Below are 21,329 nucleotides of genomic sequence, written 5' to 3' on the forward strand. Positions count from 1 at the left end.
TGAAGAGTGTTGGGAGGTCGGAACATTTGTGTGCAAAGTTTCATGAAGATCTGTCCAGTAGATGTTTCTGAATTGCACAACACACACCCAGACACACACAAGACACACATACACACACAAGACACACAGACACATACACACACAAGACACACAGACACACAAGACACACAGACATACAAGACACACACACACACACACACGGAGACACACACACACACACAAGACACACACACACACACAAGACACACACACACAAGACACACACACACAACACACACACGCACACACACACGCACACACACACACACACACACACACACACACACACACACACAAGGGCGGATCAGTTAATTTGTAAGGGGGTGAATTTTGAATTCAAGAGTGTTAATCGAGGTCGCGAAGTGTCCGAGACCGAGACTGATCAAAGGGCATCCGTGATGATCGACCGGTCCCATCGGGTCGGTAGGCCCGACCAGCAAGAGCGAGCGATCCTGGTCAAGTTTACGTCTTATCGTCATAAGAGATCGCTGATGGCAGCACGCAGGCTGTTAAAAGAAGAAGGCCGCAACGAGCCTTGGATTCTCCCCTTCACGTCCCCGTTCGGCGGCAGTGGCTGTGTCAGGGCCAGCTGGCGGAATCTTCATTAATGACGACCTGACCCGGCAACGCACTCACACAACAAACAACACACACACACACACACACACACACACACACACACACACACACACACACACACACACACACACACACACACACACACACACATGAGGAAGGGATAATCACACATTGTGCGCCAGTAAGGTTAGATTGGCCACGGTGAGATGGGGTCTGAGGCTGGTAAGGGATTTGGGGGTAGGACCGACGAGAGGGCACGGATTCGGCGGTTTACCGTGTCGAGTCAACTTCATATAGATCTGTGTAGGCGATCAGCAGCCCCAGCCGATCTGGATCTATTCAAGTCCAAAGTAAAGTCAAGGATACGAAGAAGTTTACCGAAAAACATCGATCCCAAGAACTCATGTTGTAACTTTTCAAAGCAGTTACATTCAATCAAAGCTCCATCCACATTAAACCGAACGGGAATCGTCGAAGATCCGCGCAATTTCACTGCAATGTCGAAAACGAACCGTCATAATGTCACCGCAGATCTATAGTTGGTTTTGGTTTTGTGTCGCAGCAAAGAAACGAAGCAAATCTCCGGCTTTTATTTCACACTAAAACATCGTTCATTTAGCGGATTATTAAAATATATTTCTTTGAGGTTGCAAGGCAATGGCATCGCTGAGATGTACTCCTTCGAACACACGACACAGGTTATAAATTGACTGCATTTGGGCGCTTTTTACGGCCAAAACAGAGTGACCTTTTTGACGGGTTTATGGAAAACAAGAGGCGAAGCCTTCAAGGCTCACGTAAGAAATCGACAAACAGTAACACAAATTCAATCACTCCGTCACACATACACACACACACACACACAAACACACACACACACACACACACACACACAGTAAGCATAGGTGAAACTGTGCAAGAAAGCCAGACCCTGGATCTGCCAACTAGTCTCGGCCCGCTCACAATAAGAATGACCGAGACTTTCAGTAATTCCTTTGCGTGACGTCTGACCCTCTTACGTCATAATGTGACGTCTTCAAATAGTTTCTATCACATACGTCAAACACTTTTGACCGAGACGTAATCTTCTTATGCGAGCTTTATCCATAGACTCGGAAATGTTAAAGTTTCTATCACACACACACGCACGCACGCACGCACGCACGCACGCACGCACGCACGCACAGACAGACAAAGTTTATCATCGCATAGGCTACACTTACGTGAGCCAAAAATCACTTCGGGGGCAGGTCTAAAATCCTGTGTACAGTGCCAAATCATACATCATTCAAAAGAGCAAAGCATATTCTTTATTCTAACATATGGGCTAGGGTAAGTCATAGATATAAATAGACAGTAGCTGTCTATTATATCTTTGGGTAAGTGTATTCTATTCTTTCGATAGTCTCGTCATCTACACTTGCGTGAAACATGCACTTTTGAGTCTGTTTTGCAAAAAAGACCTGCGAGATTTGTAGAAGTCAAAACAACAACTTACAGTCCAGCCTCTCAACTTTCGTTCCATGCAATTTGTTTGTCTGTACGTATAGACTGAGGGGTGCCCCGAAATGATTTGTAATCACAACATTCACAGACTTCAAAATCCATTGAAAAAATCGTCCACGTGCGTTTACTTGGATGACTAAAACTGTCGTACCTGCCAAAGGCCGCTTCGCGTAACAAAATGACTACCAGAGTCGCAAGGCTCGGGATATTGTTTACAAGAAAGTCATACTTTCGTTGTTCTAGTCCGAATGTATAGGCGTAGATAAAAATGTCCACCAAAATACCCGTGTGACCTGGAATAATAGGCCGTGAAAGGTGGATGCAGCGCCTAAAGGCAGTCGATCTACTGGCCGATGTGAATGCGTGATATAGTGTGTAAAAAATTCCATCTCACACGGCATTGATAGGTAACATGCGCCTTGAGTCGCCTTGTGTGGTGAGATACGTGCGCGATATAAATCCTCGTAAATAAATAAATATAATAATAAATAAAATAAATAAACACGTCTGTTTCCACACCGGAAAGAAGGAATGGACTGAGAGCTGCTAGGAGCACGGCGCCGTGCGTACAATCGACCGAATGATGTTATTCACACAATGCCATTTGGCGATCTCTAAAAAAATCATTTAAAAACAAACTTGTTGACATGTAATGAAAATATTTACTGAAACTAAGAAGTATCTTAGCTCTAGCCGTGCATATTGGGCACCCCCTGTCGAATGCACACTGGACCGTGCGTATACGCCGTCGCAATCAAGGCAAGTAATTCAGTGAGTATAAACATTAGCAAGAACCGCAACTTGAACACACTCGTAACACCTTAAGGGGCTACACTTCTTAATGCTAACAGAATGTACCATGTTAAAGTACAGAGAAACCAACTTTGTCGGTGGGTGTGTCAACAGCATAGCCAAGGCACCAACGAATCAAATGACATTGCCTAAACTTAGTATACGTCAAATGTAGTATTACATCATAATTATTACATCATTGTCTCACTGTCTGATGATGTTCTGAATCGGTCCCTTTCTCATGGACACGTAGAAGGGTAGTGAAAGTCACGTCCAACCTGGTTTGAAATGTTTGGGTGAGCAGTTAATATTCATGAGGGAAGGCGTGTGATTGCCTGCATGAGGTCACGTGAGTGAGGCCACGTCAGGGTCAGAGTTCAATTATCTTGGTTGAGATCAGACGATGATAAAACCGTTATTTTCAATATGCTGACTGCTTGCAAATGATAACAGAAAAGTTTCGAAACTGATATCAACATTCGCATGCCAGCTCATGTTGATATTCTCGACATGTCTGTTATCAAATGCTAACAGTCGGCACATAAAAAACAACCTCATAATACCCCTCCCCAGCCCCACCTCAAGCACGAACAAAGAGAAACACGTTTCAACCTTCGAAATGTGAAACTATACCTTGTTTTGTCTGCTTGCAGCGTTCGATAATTGAGTCGTCACGTGGAAGCGTTTCGCAGCTATATTGTCCCTTTCTGTGGACACGCACAGAAGCGGTGAACTGATAAGACACGGATTGTGGAGAAGGGGTTCCTTCTTCAGAGTAACAGACAGATTTCCCTTTCTGCCAGTGGCAAAGAAGAACTATCACTAAAGCAGACATAAACAATACACAATATAAAAACTCTTATTTGCAGCACACATTTCTGGTTATCTTCAATATTGCTATTAACTTTCAATTTTCAGTTCCATGTGAACATCAGTAACATGGCGTTGAAGACAACTGAAGAGAAAATGGATTGCAAAAGTTCAAACAGTATAAGCAATGCTTCCATGACGTCGTTCAAATAGTAAGAAGCGAACAGAAGTTTATCCTACATACGTGAGAGAGACACCCGTGAGATAATAATCGTTCAAATCACACGTGTGTATATCATGTAAATGAGGTCATGTCAAGCAAGTCTGGCAGGGACCTGTTTTTCCACTGCTCATGATGCCAAAGTCACCGAGACAAACGTCATTATAGAAACAAAAATTGCGCTCGCTAATTACCCTCGATGAATCTTTAGAACTAACACGTCACACCACACTTTCAGAGTGACGTTTCTTTGCTTTGACGTAATAGATTGCACGAGGCTTTAGAAGAGATCGAGGTTCCAAAACAAGCGTCTTCAATCTGCCTCGACTGCAGGACATTTTCAGTAAAATACACGTATGTGCAGTAGTACATGGCTTGCTGTTTCGTACCAGATTTACACTCGTTGCTTTTTCAAATAGTGAACAGCTCGCTTTCGCTCGCAGTTCAATATTAAAAAAAAACAACTCGTGTAAATCTGGTACGACACAGCAAGCCATGTAGTATTCTCTATATTTCTTTAGTAAGGGTGCCTTCCCCATTTTGATTCGTGGCGAGTAGATAGAAGCGAACTCAGAATGTGCAAAACTCTGTAATTTCGATCGAAGGACTCATCGGTGGTTATCGCTGAGTATGTCAATACGCATAGCCTGTTTTTGTTCTGTTTTGTTGTTGTTATCCCGTTAATTCAAACAGTTATTTTTCATCCACGAAAACGTTATGTAAGAGCAAAGGCCAGCTTACCTGTACGGTTGGGTTCGTAGCAGTACAAACCAAAGCTTGTCTTAGAGATGCTTAAATCCTTTGGGAAATTGCACGTAATGTTTGAAGTTTCGTCACCATTCGAAGGGTTCCACTGGCAACGTGTCACTGTAAAGGTAATTTAAACAGAAAAGAAAGATGAAACGAATCAACAATCTGCATTTTACCAGTTCGACAATAAGTTCACAGGATCGGTTTTTTAAATGCAACTAAGAGCATAATGTTTCAACATGAACAATTATTAGTATGATACATTTTATTTTATTAAAAGAAACTTACCGTAGGAAGCAGACGACGTTTCGAAGCAGATTACTGTCAAATAGAGTTTCGAAGTAAGGAGAACCGTCCTGCAAAACAAAGATGACATACAAGGTCAGAAATTGGTCTAAATTACTTTGTGACATTGTATGCGTGCACTTCTAAACATATATCACGTGATCATCTGAAAGCGGCCTTTCATTCAGCTTGTGAGCGCAATTTCAGTGGACAGACCGCACTCGATTTGTGAACAGTCAAGCTGCAGGCATTTCAACCTGCAAATACCAACACTACATAATGAGTTCTCCCTTCCGCGTGACTGAGACAAGTCAACTGCTGCTAATTCAATCTAATTAATATTAGCATGATAGACATTTAAATAAAAGGGAGACTTCTGAAGTATATATGCTTTATGTCGTGCGCCTCTGACCATTGAATAGCGAGAAACTATATTGTTTTTGCAGAAATGCAAAAGCAGTTACACCTCCGTCCATCCATGGTATTGCGCTGTATTTTGTCGATACTGGGTGAATAAATATGATGACGTCACTCGAGGCTCTACTGGTTGGTCCGGTGTCAGAATAATGTGACTGGGTGAGACCTGTGCTGCGACTTCTGTCTTGTGTGTGGCGCACGTTTATATGTCAAAGCAGCACCGCCCTGATATGGCACTTCGTGGTCGGCTGGGCGTTAAGCAAACAAACAAACAAACAAACTCGAGGCTCTACCGAGAGTGACGTCATTATATTCATTCACCTGGTCGAGACTAAAAAACACGCATACCATGGATGAATCGGAGGTGTAACGTATATATATATGGCATGACCAAAGTAAGGAGAATTCGTCATGGGATGTGGAAACAAAGCATGGTAAATTCACCATGGGCAGAATAATCAACGCAAGCCTTGAAGTTGTAGAACTATATTTTGTGTCAGTCTTGGCAAGCCAGACATTTTACGAGGTATGATCGAAACAAAATGATCAAACCGCCATTATACAAGTCTCAGGCCACTGATCATAAAAAGGTAATATATCATTGGAAAGGCCAACCATTTAACTAGTATACCTCTAATAAATGACGTCATTAGGTTACTACGTCAACAATGACGAGGTTTTAAAATACGTCACTTTTGGGTTGTACTTCAAAAGAGGTATCTTGGCAATCACCATGAAAATCTTCACTTCTTTAAAAGAGTATAGCTGGATGATGGTACAAAGAAAATGTCTACATGTATCATAGTTGTTCCATATTCTGCAGTCTGACAAACGAAAAGGGAAATCGAAATTAGGCAAAAAGGGGAATAACTCTGAGAAGCCAAAACAACCGTCAGACGAGCGCTTCAAACAAGAATAATGTAGGTGCTGTGACAAAATGTAAGAACTAAGATTACTAAGATTAAAAAGTGTACATTTAAGTATAAAGTGCAAAACTTGAACTTTCACATGGAACAGTCCAGAAAATTCTACTCAAAGATCTTCCGCTTCAAAAGCTGGTCGCAAAATGGGTGTCTCATTAGCTGACAGAGGGGGAAAGAGCATCAGGGTCCTCTTGCACGCGATCTGCTCAACCGTTGTAAACCGAGCAGACCCACATTTGTTGTTACTGTAGTCACTGATTATGAGACTTTGGTTTCCTTCTACTTTAGTGCCAGAGAACGCAGAAACAAAGCGTGTCTAGACCAAAATGACGAGATGCATCACATTTGTAAGCGAGGTTTTCAAAGCAGAAACAGGGGTTTTCGCTTTATTTTTCGACCACGAAGATCCCGTTGCTGTCGATATTCTGTCTACTAACAGTACTGTCATTGTCACGTACCATGTAGAAACCTTTTTACCCAAACTTACTTACGAGTTTGGCAGTCAGCGACCAAACTGCGAAACCCAGACTGCCCTTCTCCTTCATGAAAATATCAGTCTCCACAAAAGAAGGGCTGTAACTCCATTCCTAAAAGACCAAATGATCCCATTTTTGCCTCACACATTCTTCAGACCTGCATGCTTACATTCCTTGTAATTTCTGGTTATACCCTCTTTGAAAATCAGACATTTTGCAAATAAGTTTCCCTGCACCCAGGACCTAAAAAAAGCCGTCAAATCAGAGCTCAAAAGCAACCCTAAATAAGGCCATCTTAAGGCCTCTTCTGATTAGCTTAGGCATTTGTGACTTTGCATCGATGTGGGGGGAGAGTATTTCTAATGACTCAGGACTGTGTTTTGAGCCAGATACGCCAAACAGTTTCTGCGAAAATCACATTTGATCATTATGTTTGGATCATACCTCGTAGCACTACGCACGAAATAGCGCCGCAATGTTGTTAATGTGTACAGCATTACTTAATCACGTTTTTTACAAAACAAAATATGCATATATTTCTCAGAATGTCCGATGCACCAAAGTAGAATCAGTACGTTGATAATATTCATTCACCCTGTCGAGACGAAATACCACGCGATTCCATGGATGAATCTAAGGTGTAACGTATATATGTTACAGTCAATAAGTGAAATCAGTCATTACATTACATGTAATGACTGTTTCATACAGGCAGTACGTATAATGACTAAAATGTCTAGTCATTACGTAAAATGACCAAACGTGGCTTTCTGGGGTCACAGTCAATAAGTGAAATCAGTCAAGTGAAAATTGTTGGAGCCATTTTAAAAATTTGAAAATAATTAAAGGGATAAATAGAAAAAAATTTAATGTATGTTCAAGTTGTCTTGTATTTGCACGAAAGGGTGTGATGACAGCTACTGCAGCATTGTAGCCCTGCTTTGAAGCAGGAACACGTCCTTGTCTGACATCGTTTTGGTCCAGAGCAATTACATTTCACATACCCCTGACCATTGCACATAGATGTCTGAGCGACTGCGCTTCGGAGATATACGGTCTGGGTCAAAATCCAGTTATGTTCAAGTTTTCTTGTTTTTGCATGAAAGGGTGTGATGACACCTACTGTTGCACTGCAGCCTTGCTTTGAATCAGGAACACTTCCTTGTCTGACATCGTTTTGGTCCAGAGTAATTACATTTCATACACCCCTGACCATTACACATAGATGTCTGAGCGACTGCGCTTCGGAGAGATACGGTCTGGGTCAAATTCCATTTATCTGTTGTCAGTAGACGAACCGGACAAACGTTTAACTAATTTCTCGAATATTTTCCCTTCAGTACACTACTTTTGGTGGTGACAGTGTACATCATGCTTTCATCGCGATCAATGACAACTCCAAGAATATTTTTCGGATCTCCCCTTCCGCGATCCACATGTGGAATCGGTATGGCAACGTTGTCACCAATTTCAGCATTTGAGAGTACGATTGCTTCTTTATCGTATAACCAGAGACTGCCTACGTTTGTGCGGTGATACCACGCAATTCAACGTGAAAAGCGAAACGCGTGCTGACCTAAATCAGAGAAGCAGGCAGAGGAGCTCAGTCGCTGGGCCTTTCTCCTTTCAATGTTTTGTACTGTACAGCTCTTGTTAAAACCTGTCCTCTGTTTCTTAGACGCTAGATTTGGTGAGAGTAGCGAGGAAGTAGCGTTTCTTAGGTAATTCTCGCCGCGAGGAACACACACACACACCTAAAGTGTGGATGGTTACCTAAGAGGCGGCACTGGGTGTAGTGCCTTTCTAGTGCACTTGCACTACAACAGCACTGGGTGCAGTACTCGCTCCGGCATCGAAGAATTTTGCACTAAAAAATGCACAAAATTTGACCTATTTCGTCGCCTATAGAGGACGGAAAGAATGTCATTTTGAACATTGTTATGACATTCTTTCCGTCAAAAAAGTCAATTTAACGGTGTCAATTTAACCATAAGGCAACCATCCACACGTGTGGACGGAAAGAATGTCATTTTGAACATTGTTATGACATTCTTTCCGTCAAAAAAGTCAATTTAACGGTGTTAAATGAAGCGACCATCCACACAATTAGGTTGCCATCCAGAGTTTAGGTTGCCATCCACGTGTGGATGGTTGCCTTATGGTGATTTAGGCAACCAAACCTGTGGAAACATGGGTACACATACACACACACACACACACACACACACACACACACACACACACACACACACTCACACATACACACACAACATAGGAGAAAAGAACGCTGTTGATAAATGAAGAGGTATACTCCTCCAAGCAGATTGCGGACACCTCGCCTGAAAAAAACACCTTTTGTTGTCACTTTAATTATTATTTCTTCTAAAATGTGCTTGTCAAGATACACCGCGTGCATTCATTCATCTATCATGGCTTGTCCAAATGGTATTCGCCTTTCAACAAAGGCACCATGTATATACAGTAATACTGCGTTTTAAATACTTTGCAACGCATGTAACCAAAAAAAAAACGTGTACCAGTAACCCTTCTTTTATCAAAACACAGCTTCGAACCCTGTTGATTTTAATCAACCAATTTTCATGTGCAACAATTGAAACTGGCTTTGCATGCGATTACAGTATATTTATGGCATAGTTAATAAATACACTTACAAGTCGTATATGTTTATTATTTTTACTGTTGAGTTAAGGTACAGTATCAAACACAATGTCAAAGAGGTTTTATGAGGGACATTTTGAAAAATAGTAGAAGTAGTAAAAATTGTGTTTGTGCTTGGTTTTGGTTTCGTAAACTCCGGGTTCTGCCGACAGGCATCTTTTGATTGGATTACTCTCAACCCCCTCGCTGTAAATGTTTTCAGTTGTAAAACATTCCTTGGCATTATGTCAAATCGTTTTGCAGTTAAATAACATCTGATAAAATATATCAATCTAGATCGGGCTTAGACTCAGAAAGACTTGTATTTCTGCATCAGCGCGATGACTGATGAGGACTCAGTGACGTAGCGAGAGGTGCGGTTCGTTGGAGTCAGAGATTCTGTCAATGTAATTTAATGCTAACCCTGCAGACTTATGTTTTGCCATAACTGAAACACATTTTGTTGTTTACTATTTGTTTTCATGTTAATGTGTTATGCACAATTAAACCCTCCTTTTTTTTAAACTCCCCCACCCCACCCCCAATTTAAGATCTCTCCCCTTTTAAGGCTTGCTTTTGTAGACTTTCTGTTCGTAACCTCTGTAAAAACAACTCCATTTTAAGACTCCCTCCTTTATAAGACCTGAACTTCTCATATTTATAAAGGTCTTAACAGGGGGTTTCAATGTATTGCACATTCTGTTAACTAAAGTTGTTCCTGGCCTCGGGTCCAGTGATTCATGTTGCTTCAGTGGTTGGCGAACAAATTCCGCAGTGACCAATGCCAAATAAGTGCTTCGTGAGCTTTGTTCAGTGTTGCAACTGATCACCAATAATGCTTTGGAATGAAGTGAAATAAAACAAGAGAAAGGAGAGTAAAGAAATGAAACAAAGATACATTTTTTTTTTAAATACCGCGCTGACAGGGCTCGAACCTACCTCCTCACAACTCTTACCGCAGTAAGACTTCCTTGCAATAAGGGAACAACTAAATTTTTTATGCAGGAAAGTTCAAGGCAAATGCACCCCATATTGAACTCGGTACATTACCACACCGTATAACCGGTTGATACGAAGAAACTACCCACGCTCCGGTTCAATCGATTTCAGCTCTCACGCGGCGGCAAAGCGAGGTGAGTTGCTCCACAAATTGCATCATAACTTTCATAAAAAGACATTTTATCGTTTTATTGTTGTTTGCACTTTAGCATAAGAAGTATGCGTACCATATTCCAGAATTATTTAATTATTTAAATGCACTTTTAAAAGGGGAGCAGAGAATATTGACACATTTCAAGCGTTCTGCGCCAAAATGTTGACTTTTCATTGTTATTATGGAATATTTAATGCAAGTAAAAGATTATAGTCAACGGTTTATACGGAAAGAGCTGTATTACCGTGACGTCTCTGTGAGTCTCTCTCTCCCTCTCTCTCTCTCTCTCTCTAATATCTGCCTCTGCCTTTATCAGTGTACGGAAAGAGCTGTATTTTGTGTGTGTGTGTGTGTGCACGGTGTGTGTGTGTGTCTCTCTCTCTCTCTCTCTCTCTCTCTCTCTCTCTCTCTGTGTCTCTTTCTCTATCTCTGCGTCTCTTCTATGTGCCTCTGTCTGTCCCACTCTTTGTCTTCCCATATCTACGGACAGAGCTGTATTATATCTCTCTGTGTGTGTCTCTCTCTGTATCTCTTCTATCTGCCTCTCTCTGTCTCTCTGTCTTCTATCTGCCTCTCTCTGTCTCTGTCTGCCTGAATCTACGGAAAGAGCTGTATTATGTCTCTGTGTGTGTGTCTCTCTCTGTCTTCTATCTGCCTCTCTCTGTCTCTGTCTGCCTGAATCTACGGAAAGAGCTGTATTATGTCTCTCTGTGAGTGTCTCTCTCTGTATCTCTTCTATCTGCCTCTCTCTGTGTCACTCTCTGTCTCTTCTATCTGCCTCTCTCTGTCTGTGTCTCTTCTATCTGCCTCTCTCTGTCTCTGTCTCTTCTATCTGCCTCTCTCTGTCTGTGTCTCTTCTATCTGCCTCTCTCTGTCTCTGTCTCTTCTATCTGCCTCTCTCTGTCTGTGTCTCTTCTATCTGCCTCTCTCTGTCTCTGTCTCTTCTATCTGCCTCTCTCTGTCTGTGTCTCTTCTATCTGCCACTCTCTGTCTGCCTATATCGACGGAAAGAGCTGTATTATGTCTCTGAGAGTGTCTTTCTCTCTGTGTCTGTATCTCTTCTATCTGACACTCTCTGTCTGCCTATATCTACGAAAACAGCTGTATTATGTATCTCTGTATCTCTGTATCTGTATCTGTATCTGTATCTCTCTCTCTCTCTCTCTCTCTCTCTCTCTCTCTCTCTCTCTCTCTCTCTCTCTCTCTCTCTCTCTCTCTCTCTCTCTCTCTCTCTCTCTCTCTGTCTGCCTATATCTACGGAAAGAGCTGTATTATTTCTCTTTGAGCGTCTCTCTCTTTGTATGTCTCTCTATGTGTCTGTGTCTCTTCTATTTGCCTCTCTCTGTCCCACTCTCTGTCTGCAGTGCGTATAATGTAGCTGTTTTCGTAGGTATAGGCAGACAGAGAGTGGGACAGAGAGAGGCAGATAAAAGAGACACAGAGATAGACACTCACATAGACATATTACATCTCTTTCCGTAGATATAGGCAGACAGAGAGTGGTACAGAGATAGGCAGATAGAAGAGACACAGACTCGGAGAGACACTCACAGAGACATAATACAGTTCTTCCTTAGATATAGGCAGACAGAGAGTGACACTGAGAGAATCAGATAGAATTAGAAGAGACACAAATACAGAGAGAGAGACACTCACAGAGACAAAATACAGCTCTTATAGTCGACTCCGGATATTACGTCACCCCTCGGGGGATGTTTTTGAGCGACGTTATACGCGGTGACGCTGTATCCGGTTCATCGGTTATAACGTCACTTTTACGCGCGGGTGATGTTATATCCGGAGTCCAAGAGTTATGTCCCTTTCTAAAGTACTGACTGTTTTTAATAAAACTGTGCAGAAATGGAACGTGCAACATTAGTGTTGTTTAAAAATCACAACAACATATTGTTGTAAGTTTTAAACTAACTTATTACAATAATCTTTAATTCACTTCCTCATATATAGAATTGTGGACTATTCTCTTCTTTGAGTATTTCCAAAACCTGGCTAGATCATGAATGCAAAATTGTATACGCAAAATTTTCCCCGAATTTCGGCCATCGTATCAACGTACAGTATAATGAGTATTGTAGGCTACATGCTGATTCTGAGACAGGTTGCTAGTGTTGGAATGTCAAGCTCCGTCTGGTTCCATCGACAATCTCAGTCTTTAATTATAGTGTCCGACGTTATTAGCTTTAAGGACACACACACACACACACACACACACACACACACACACACACATGGCTGTCGTTCATTCATATTCTGCTAGATCTTAACCTATCCTTGATGTCCGAAGAAATAAAAATGACGAGAACTTCATGGGTCCTTATACGTAATTACTGTCTATTTGACTTATATTATTATTATTAACGAAGAAGTTTCTCGTCAACAGCAAAGTGGCTGCCCACCTTTACGCACAATCGTTCTGGTAGTAACAACTTTGGGTTCATAGTTACCCCCTTTCCCCCATCCACCGTCTCCACCACATCTAGTGAGCGGGACGTTATGCTCGTTAGACTACTACTGTACTAATTATTATCATTATAACGTCACTTGATATAACGTCCATGGCTTTCCAAGAAGAGTCATAATAGTGCTTTAAGAGTGCAGTATCACTTTTCTCAATTTGTCGGTTCACTGCACTTAGTGTTTACCTTTACAATTTAGCCTGAGCGACCTACTCAGCCTGTCGACAACGCCCAGTTGAAAGTGAAGCTCAGCCTCCTCGTCGTGGGCAGTTGTAGTCAGTATTCTACGGACCAAAAAACAAACAAACGTCGTAGTCTGTTCTCATCCTCTCGACCTTCTCATACCGTCATTTCAATAATCGAGTGGGTTTTTTTGTATGCGTGATTGAAGGACGGAAGTAGACAGATCCATTCGCACGCGCTCGCGCAGGAGTAACCATGTATGCTCGATATGAAACTTAAAAAAAAAATCAATTAAAAACCAAGACAGGAACTCACAAAACGAATGATATGCAACATTTTTCTTTTAATTAAAAACCTAGAACACTGAGGAACCTAAGTAAGGAACTCACAAAGCGAAATGAAATGAAACATTTTTCATTACTGACTAAAAACATAGAACAGGAACTCACAAAACGAAATGAAATGAAATAAAACATTTTTCTTTTGATTAAAAACCTCGAACAGGAACTCACAAAACGCATGCAGCAAAAATAATTATGCCTTGAACCTAGTTTCCTTGGGCCTCTAACAACGGGAAAACGGAACAACTTGAATACCGTTAATACACAAAACTTGTGACACGTGTAGGGGAAATGAACATGCCTTGACAGTCGTTCACTATGCAAACTGCTGCATATGGGGATTGATATGACGTTATAACCGACATGGATGAGTGACGTTATAACTGGGTGACGTTATATCCGGTGACGTTATATCCGAGGTTAAAATAGTCTTGGAAAGAAGGAATTGAGCCGGGACCGGTGTTTGGGTGACGATATAACGGGGTGACGTTATATCCGGCGACGTTATAAACAAAGTAGACTGTATAGGCAGACAGAGAGTGACACAGAGAGAGGCAGATAAAAGAGACACAGAGACAGAGGGTGAGAGAGACTCACAGAGACATAATACAGCTCTTTCCGTTGATAGTATGGGTAGACAGAGAGTGACAGAGAGAGAGAAAGAGGCAGATAGAAGAGACACAAAGACACGGAGAGACACTCACAGAGACATAGTACAGCTCTTTCCGTAGATATACTGGCAGACAGAGAGTGACACAGAGAGAGGCAGATAGAAGACAGAGAGAGAGACACACACAGAGACATAATACAGCTCTTTCCGTAGATCATATGGGAAGACAGAGAGTGGGACAGACAGAGGCACATAGAAGAGACGCAGAATAGAGAAATAAACACTCAGAGAGGAGACACTCAGAGAGGAGACACTCAGAGAGAGAGAGAGAGAGAGAGAGAGAGAGAGAGAGAGAGAGAGAGAGAGAGAGAGAGAGAGAGACAGAGAGAGAGAGAGAGAGAGAGAGAGAGAGAGAGAGAGAGAGAGAGAGAGAGAGAGAGAGAGAGAGAGAGAGAGAGAGGGATATTTAAATAGGTCCCCCAATTTTTAGTATGTACCCCCCATACATCAACTCCCCTTACTTCTCTCTCTTTTCCCCCAAAAAGAACCCTTTTGAGTGGAATGGTCTAGTTTGTCAGTCATATACACACACACAATATAAACCGGCAGGTGTGGATATTTCAATAAGACAAAGACAGAGACAAACAGACAGAGAGACACTTACACAGACAGGTGGGGATATTTAAATAGGTCCCCCAATTTTTAGTATGTACCCCCCATACATCAACTCCCCTTACTTCTCTCTCTTTTCCCCCAAAAAGAACCCTTTTGAGTGGAAATGTGTAGTTTGTCAGTCATGCTGTGTGTATATATATACTTCCGATATACCCCAACTCCTTCTTTGCGCTATGTACAGAAAGTACTGAGTTGGGGGTATATCGGGAGTATATATTATATATACTCCCGATATACCCCCAACTCCTTCTGTGCGCTATGTACAGAAAGTACTGAGTTGGGGGTATATCGGGAGTATATATATAAAGACAGTCTAGGGGAGAGTAGCACTGCATTGAAGTTCAGTCTACTTGAAGTGGTTCTCTCCCCGGAATAACAAACCAGAATCGGTTTCGTTCCGTTTGAGAATAATTTTTGGTGGGGGCATATCGGGATATTGCCCATCGATCACAGGTGTAGCAAGTGGCACTTATTTGAGCGGCTAGTCATTATTCCGTTTTTGAACACTTGTACCCGATTTTCTTTCACATTTACGTAGGTTTCTTTGAATCTCCTCGATTCCCTTGGCAAGTTTCTCATCGAGGTTATGGGTCATGAAGAGAAGACTTTCTTGCACTGAGCAGGTGTCTTCGGCGACAGGGTCCTCGGTCTGTTTGTTGTTACCGTTTGCCTCCGTCACAGGGTTTAGATACACAGGCCTATTGTATTCCCTTTTCTGCACAGTCCTTGCAAGCTTTTCCGTGCAGGTGTGGCCAGCGTGTCAGTTATTGTCACTTCACTGTGTGTCTCTCCTCTTGGGTGACTGTCAAGGCTAACCTGTTCACGTCGTGAAGCTTGTGCGTGCATGAGTGGACTGACAACAGTGTGTTTGTCTGCTTGGAATCTCTGTTCGTTGGTTGTAACATTGTTTGCTAAGTCGTTGTTCATTTCATCAATACTTATGAAGGCATTCACAGAACTGTTGCGGACTTGTCCTAACCTTTGTCTTTCTCTCACTGACACGTTGCTGATCACAGCACACTTGGGACGGGGATATTGTTTCTTCCACTGGCTAGTTTCACTGTGTATCGTGGCGGTGTCGCTGTGGAATGAGATTAGACGAATGTTGAAAACCGAATTTCGCCCGTTAGTGGTTATTTTCCAGGATGTCAGTCTGATTTTTGACAGTAAATGTGCGCCTGCCTGTCAATGCCGATGACCTTGACCTGTGTCGAGAGAGAGAGAGAGAGAGAGAGAGAGAGAGAGAGAGAGAGAGGAGAGAGAGAGAGAGCTAGAGAGAGAGAGAGAGAGAGAGAGAGAGTGAGAGAGAGAGAGAGAGAGACTCAGACTCAGACTCAGAACTTTATTACAAAAGGATAAAGGTTTTAGGCAAAGCCTATTCTTCCAACCTGTCCTTTATACAACACATAAAGACAGACGGACATAAAAAATAAAAATTCAATCATATAAGATACAGAATTACATTGTATGGATTGCAACACAATGTGCATTTAAGGAATTATATAGGGAGAACTCAAAAATTACAAAATTACATTGACACAGTTAAACCTTTCATTTTGAGAATTAAGTTGCTCAAATCAGCTACACATCCGTTAACACTAGTACAAAATGTTCAACAAAATAACAATCAAACAAGACATTTCATTCACGAATGATGTGTGAACGTGACTGTCTCTTAAATATTTTCACTGAAGTTGCATTTCTTATCTGTTGGGGGAAGGAGTTCCAGAGAAACGCTCCCGAGAAGGCTAAGCTCGATTTATAGAGGTCTATGCGAGGTATAGGAGGGATGATTTTTTGGGACCCATATCTTTTTGTGGCATGTTTGAAATGTGATTGCAAATATTTAGGACAGTCGATCGTCATTTAGAATTGTATACATGAACACAGCCTTGTTTAACGTCAACTGATCTTTCAAGGGGAGGAAATTCAGGAGCTTTAGTTTATCATCCGTGGACCTATTCAAATCATGCAGAATAAGTTTTGCAGCTCGGCGATGTAGGGAATTGAGTCTTTTTAAATGAACGTCACTGCAGTTATCCCAAAGTGTTGAAGCGAAGTTTATATGAGGCATTATGTGGGCGTAATAGAACATTTTGAGTGCTTCAGAATCGGCGTAATGCCTTAATTTTGATAACAGGTACAAATTCTTTGATACTACTTTGCAAATATTACTCAGATGAGTTTGCCATTTCAACTCTTGATCAATGGTAACACCTAATAGTCTATGTTCCCTAACTTGCTGCACTTGAGTTGAGCCAACTGACAGTTGTAATAGTAAAGGACTTAACTGGTGTTTTTGTCTCGTGGTTATCACCATACTCTTTGTTTTAATCGGATGAATGATCATTGCATTAGAAACGCACCACTCAGTGATTTCATCCACACTTGTTTGAAGAGAAGAGTTGACGGATTCCAAAGATTTTTGACTGGTGTGAACAGAAGAGTCATCCGCGAAGAACTCACATCTAACTTTTTCATCGGACACATGAAGGGGTAAGTCATTTATATAAATACAGAACAAGATAGGTCCTAATACAGACCCTTGAGGGACACCACTCCTGACAAACTCGTTTGACGAAGTTTTACAGTTAATGGACACATACTGTTTCCGTTTTGAAAGATACGATTCAAAAAAGGCACAGGCGGAGTCGTCTTTTAAATAGCACTTTAATTTCTTCAGTAGAAGCGAGTGATCTACTAGGTCAAAGGCTTTCTTAAAGTCCAGAAACAACGCTCCCGTTATTTCTGCTTTGTTTATTGCTGAGAGCCAAGTCTCGCATAAAGAGCTTAAGGCGGTGTGGCAGGAATGCTTCGAGCGGAATCCAGACTGAAAAGGATGAAACAGATTCATTTGTTCCATATATGCCAGTAAATGTTTTTGTATGTGCTTTTCTAAGGGTTTAGATAAAACAGGTAAGAGGGAAATAGGTCTAAAGTTGTTTGGGTCTGTAAGATCCTTATTTTTTGGAAGTGGTAATACCTTTGCACACTTTGAAATAGAAGGAAACACGTTTTGGTTTTATGCTCAGGTTATAAACATAAGTTAGGGAATCGACAATGTAAGGTAAAGCAAGTTTCAGCAGCTTGACTGGAATCTTATCTGGACCCATTGACTTCTTGTTCGCCATTTGTTCTATCAGTTTTCCTACCTCGTGCACTGAGATTGGAGGAATAGAAAGCGTGTCAGTTTGATTCAACTTTTGTCCACAGAATGTTTTTAATTTTTCAAGACAATCATCCGTATCAAGGGAATCATTCTGATTGAGACAAGATTGTAGGTTGTCTGCTAGCGAAATGAAGTGTTTGTTAAAATCATTTGGAGATATTTGTGAATGAGAATTGGTTGATCCCTTCCTAGATTCATCAAGAATTTCATTCACTGCTCGCCAGATTGTAGCTGTATCCTTTTTTCAGAGATTAGTTTATTAAAATACTCTGTCTTTGCTTGTCTCACTGTGTCCAAAACTTTATTTTTTTGCAGTTTATACTCTGTTTTCATGTTGCGCTCTTTGAAATGATCCCGCATCGCCATAGCCTCGATAATGTCTGAGGTTAACCAAGGGGGAAGCTGGGGATGTTTCACTCTATGCTGACGTAGTGGTGCGTGTTTATCAATTATAGAACACAAAATATCGTGAAAAGTATTGCAAGCGCCCTCTGCGTCACTGCAATTGAATACGCTATAAAATGGGGCTTGGTTAAGGTCAAAGAAAAAGGCAGATTCATCAAAATACTTGAAACTTCTGTATTCGATTGCTGTGTGGCCTTTATGACGTGATTTTGGCAATCTAAGAGAAACCGAGCAAAAAACAGAATGATGGTCACTAAAACTGAAATGCACTACTTGCGCATTTGCAACGATATTCTTACTATCAGTATAGATATGATCAATAAGGGTTGATGAAGTATTTGTTTCTCTTGTAGGGGTTTCGATTAGCTGATGAAGACCAAACAGAGCAGTGGTTGAGCACCAAGTTGTTTGAGGCCTGAGTAGGTTAATGTTAAAATCGCCAAGCAATACAACATGCTCGTCACTCTGTCCATCATAGAAACAAAATCATCAATCCACCTTGACGTTTCAGCAGGGTTACGATACAGATATCCAATAAGCAAGGGAGAGGATTTGTCCTGTTTCAGTTCCAACCACAGACATTCAACATTGTCATCTTCAAGATCGGTTCTACGTTTGACAATGCCAGCAATGGACTGGTGAACATAAAGAGCGATGCCTGTTTGGCCTACTCGTGCATTGTCCCGTCGTAAAACCGAATAATTCGGAATGTTAACAAGGCTGTCTAATAATTATACGCGAATCTAGACGCGTTTCACTTACACCGAAGAGTTGTACCAGCTCTGGTTGCTGGTTCAGCAATACACAGACATGTGCTTAATATTATTTTGTTTGGACCCAGCTATTGATGTGTACATTGTTGTTTGTTGTATGTTTACCAGGGTTTGCTAGTGTGTGATAGGGTTCGTGTTCGTCTGAAGATGTTAGTTTCTTTGTTAGTCCTGTGTTGACAACTCTTCGACAAGCGCTTAGAACTGTACCCACGGAATACGCGCTATATAAGCTTCATATTGATTGATTGATTGATTGAGACATCATGTACTTTGTTGACTAAATGATAAATATTTACATGCCCTATACGGAGAACAGTGTTTGATGTTGTTGACATTAGGACGGAGTGCAATATTGTAACAAACAAGTCGGATTAATTGGCATTCACCACTTACACTCCCGGGATAGATCAGAGTAACTATAGTTGCTACTGATTTAGAACAGGATGATACAGAATAAGATAGAAAGCACACAAAGGTATGCTATCAAAAATAAAGAAACAAATTGTTGCTTAAAAATGAAGGGTGATCGAAAAAAAGGTAAAGCAACTCCCACAACAAACGCAGGATACTAGATAATGTAAGCTTAAATACAAGATGAACAAACTGTTCACAGAAAACAAGGAGACACAAGGTTAAAAGCAGTTCAAATGCTGAACAGTCCTGGTGAAATTCAGTCACTGGTTAAAGTTCACAAACTCGGCCCAAAGCCGGTAGTTCATGCAAATATTTAGCTCACTGTCAAAGTTAATGCTGTAAAAAAGTATAAGTCTTGCACAGAGAAGTAGAATCTCATTTATGCATCGCGTGGTCAGACTACAATATCGTCCAAACACCAGCCGCTTTCCATGCGGATGAAAAAAGCCTATGGCTTCAGGGCACGACAACGCACAATGCCGTCCTGAGGCACTTATAAGAAGCTCTTTCAGAGAGAGAGAGAGAGAGAGAGAGGCACATACCTTCTATTTACTGGCATACTGGCATTGTTGCAAGTGTATTCGAAGGCACCGGGATAGACACATCAAACCAGAATCTTTCGCCGGGTTGTCGACCGGTAAACAAATCTCACAAAAGGAAAATGTAGCCAAATGACGAAACTCGTCTTTGAAACACCTGCTACACTGAGTCCCTCCCGGCGAAACTGAGTCACATTCTCTATTCTGGCAATATACACATATCTAATGAGGTGAAGGTCGTTTGGCGAAAGCGAGGCTGGTGAGGACCTTTCATCATCAGTGGCGGAGCTAGTGTAACACATTCAAAACCTAAATAAAGCTAGGTTAGTTGAAGGGAAGGAACTGTTGTTTTTTGGGTAATGTGAACATTGATTGTTACCTCCCTTTAATTAGTCTTTTCAACTTGACTAACTCAGTTTATATTTTTGGATTTAGATAATATTGTTCAAGCTGTTTTAAAAGTGTTTTTGATTAGGTGTTAATTATAAACTTTAATAAGTCGTAGGGATATTTTATTTTATTTTAAGATATTTATTGTTAGAAAATCTTCCAGTTTGGATTTTAGAGTTTTAGCTTTACTTCCGCTCTCTGCTGAAAAGCCGCCAAGTTGGTGGGACATTTTTGGGGAGCACTTTTTTGTTCTAAATCAGGTGAATATTGATTTTTACATTGTTATCTGCTTGAAATATGATTAGTTACTAGTTTAGCAAGATGAATAGTATAAATTGGAGTGGTTATTTTTGGAAACCTGTTCCGAAACTGAAATATTTGTAATTTGATCATGTGGTGGGTTTTTGACAGAAGCACCGGTCACAGAAATGGTGCAGAATATTTGTATTTTTGGTTGTAGTTAGTGTATGAAGTGCACAGACGGAAAGATAAGTGTGTTACTGATGTTTTGAAGTTAAAACTTGAATAGGGTTTAGGTTTTGTAAAGAAATTTGGTTTTGAATTATAATTTGAAGTAAAAGAAAGTTTTGCGCATGCGCGGGAATAACCGAAAGCGCATTGCGTAATTGGAAAGTTGGCAGCCGCTGTTTTATGGAAAATGTGTTTGTGACTAGTGTTTTATTTGAGATGTTTGAGGTGAGATTTTATTCCAAGTGATTTAGACATTGTGAATTGAAGAAGTTTGGTC

At 41.2% G+C, this 21,329-nt stretch overlaps 1 long non-coding RNA gene across 1 annotated transcript; it reads right to left on the reverse strand.

Moving 5' to 3' along the window:
* Positions 1–3,406: 3,406 nt before the first annotated feature.
* LOC138974949 (uncharacterized) lies at positions 3,407–20,383 on the reverse strand. The gene is made up of 4 exons (XR_011458464.1): positions 20,195–20,383; positions 4,985–5,052; positions 4,688–4,813; positions 3,407–3,738 (listed from the first exon to the last, which is right to left on the reverse strand). It is a non-coding gene; the product is annotated as an uncharacterized lncRNA (long non-coding RNA).
* Positions 20,384–21,329: the final 946 nt, after the last annotated feature.

Source organism: Littorina saxatilis, linkage group LG8 (genome assembly GCF_037325665.1).
Source record: "Littorina saxatilis isolate snail1 linkage group LG8, US_GU_Lsax_2.0, whole genome shotgun sequence".
NCBI classification, from domain to species: Eukaryota; Metazoa; Mollusca; class Gastropoda; order Littorinimorpha; family Littorinidae; genus Littorina; species Littorina saxatilis.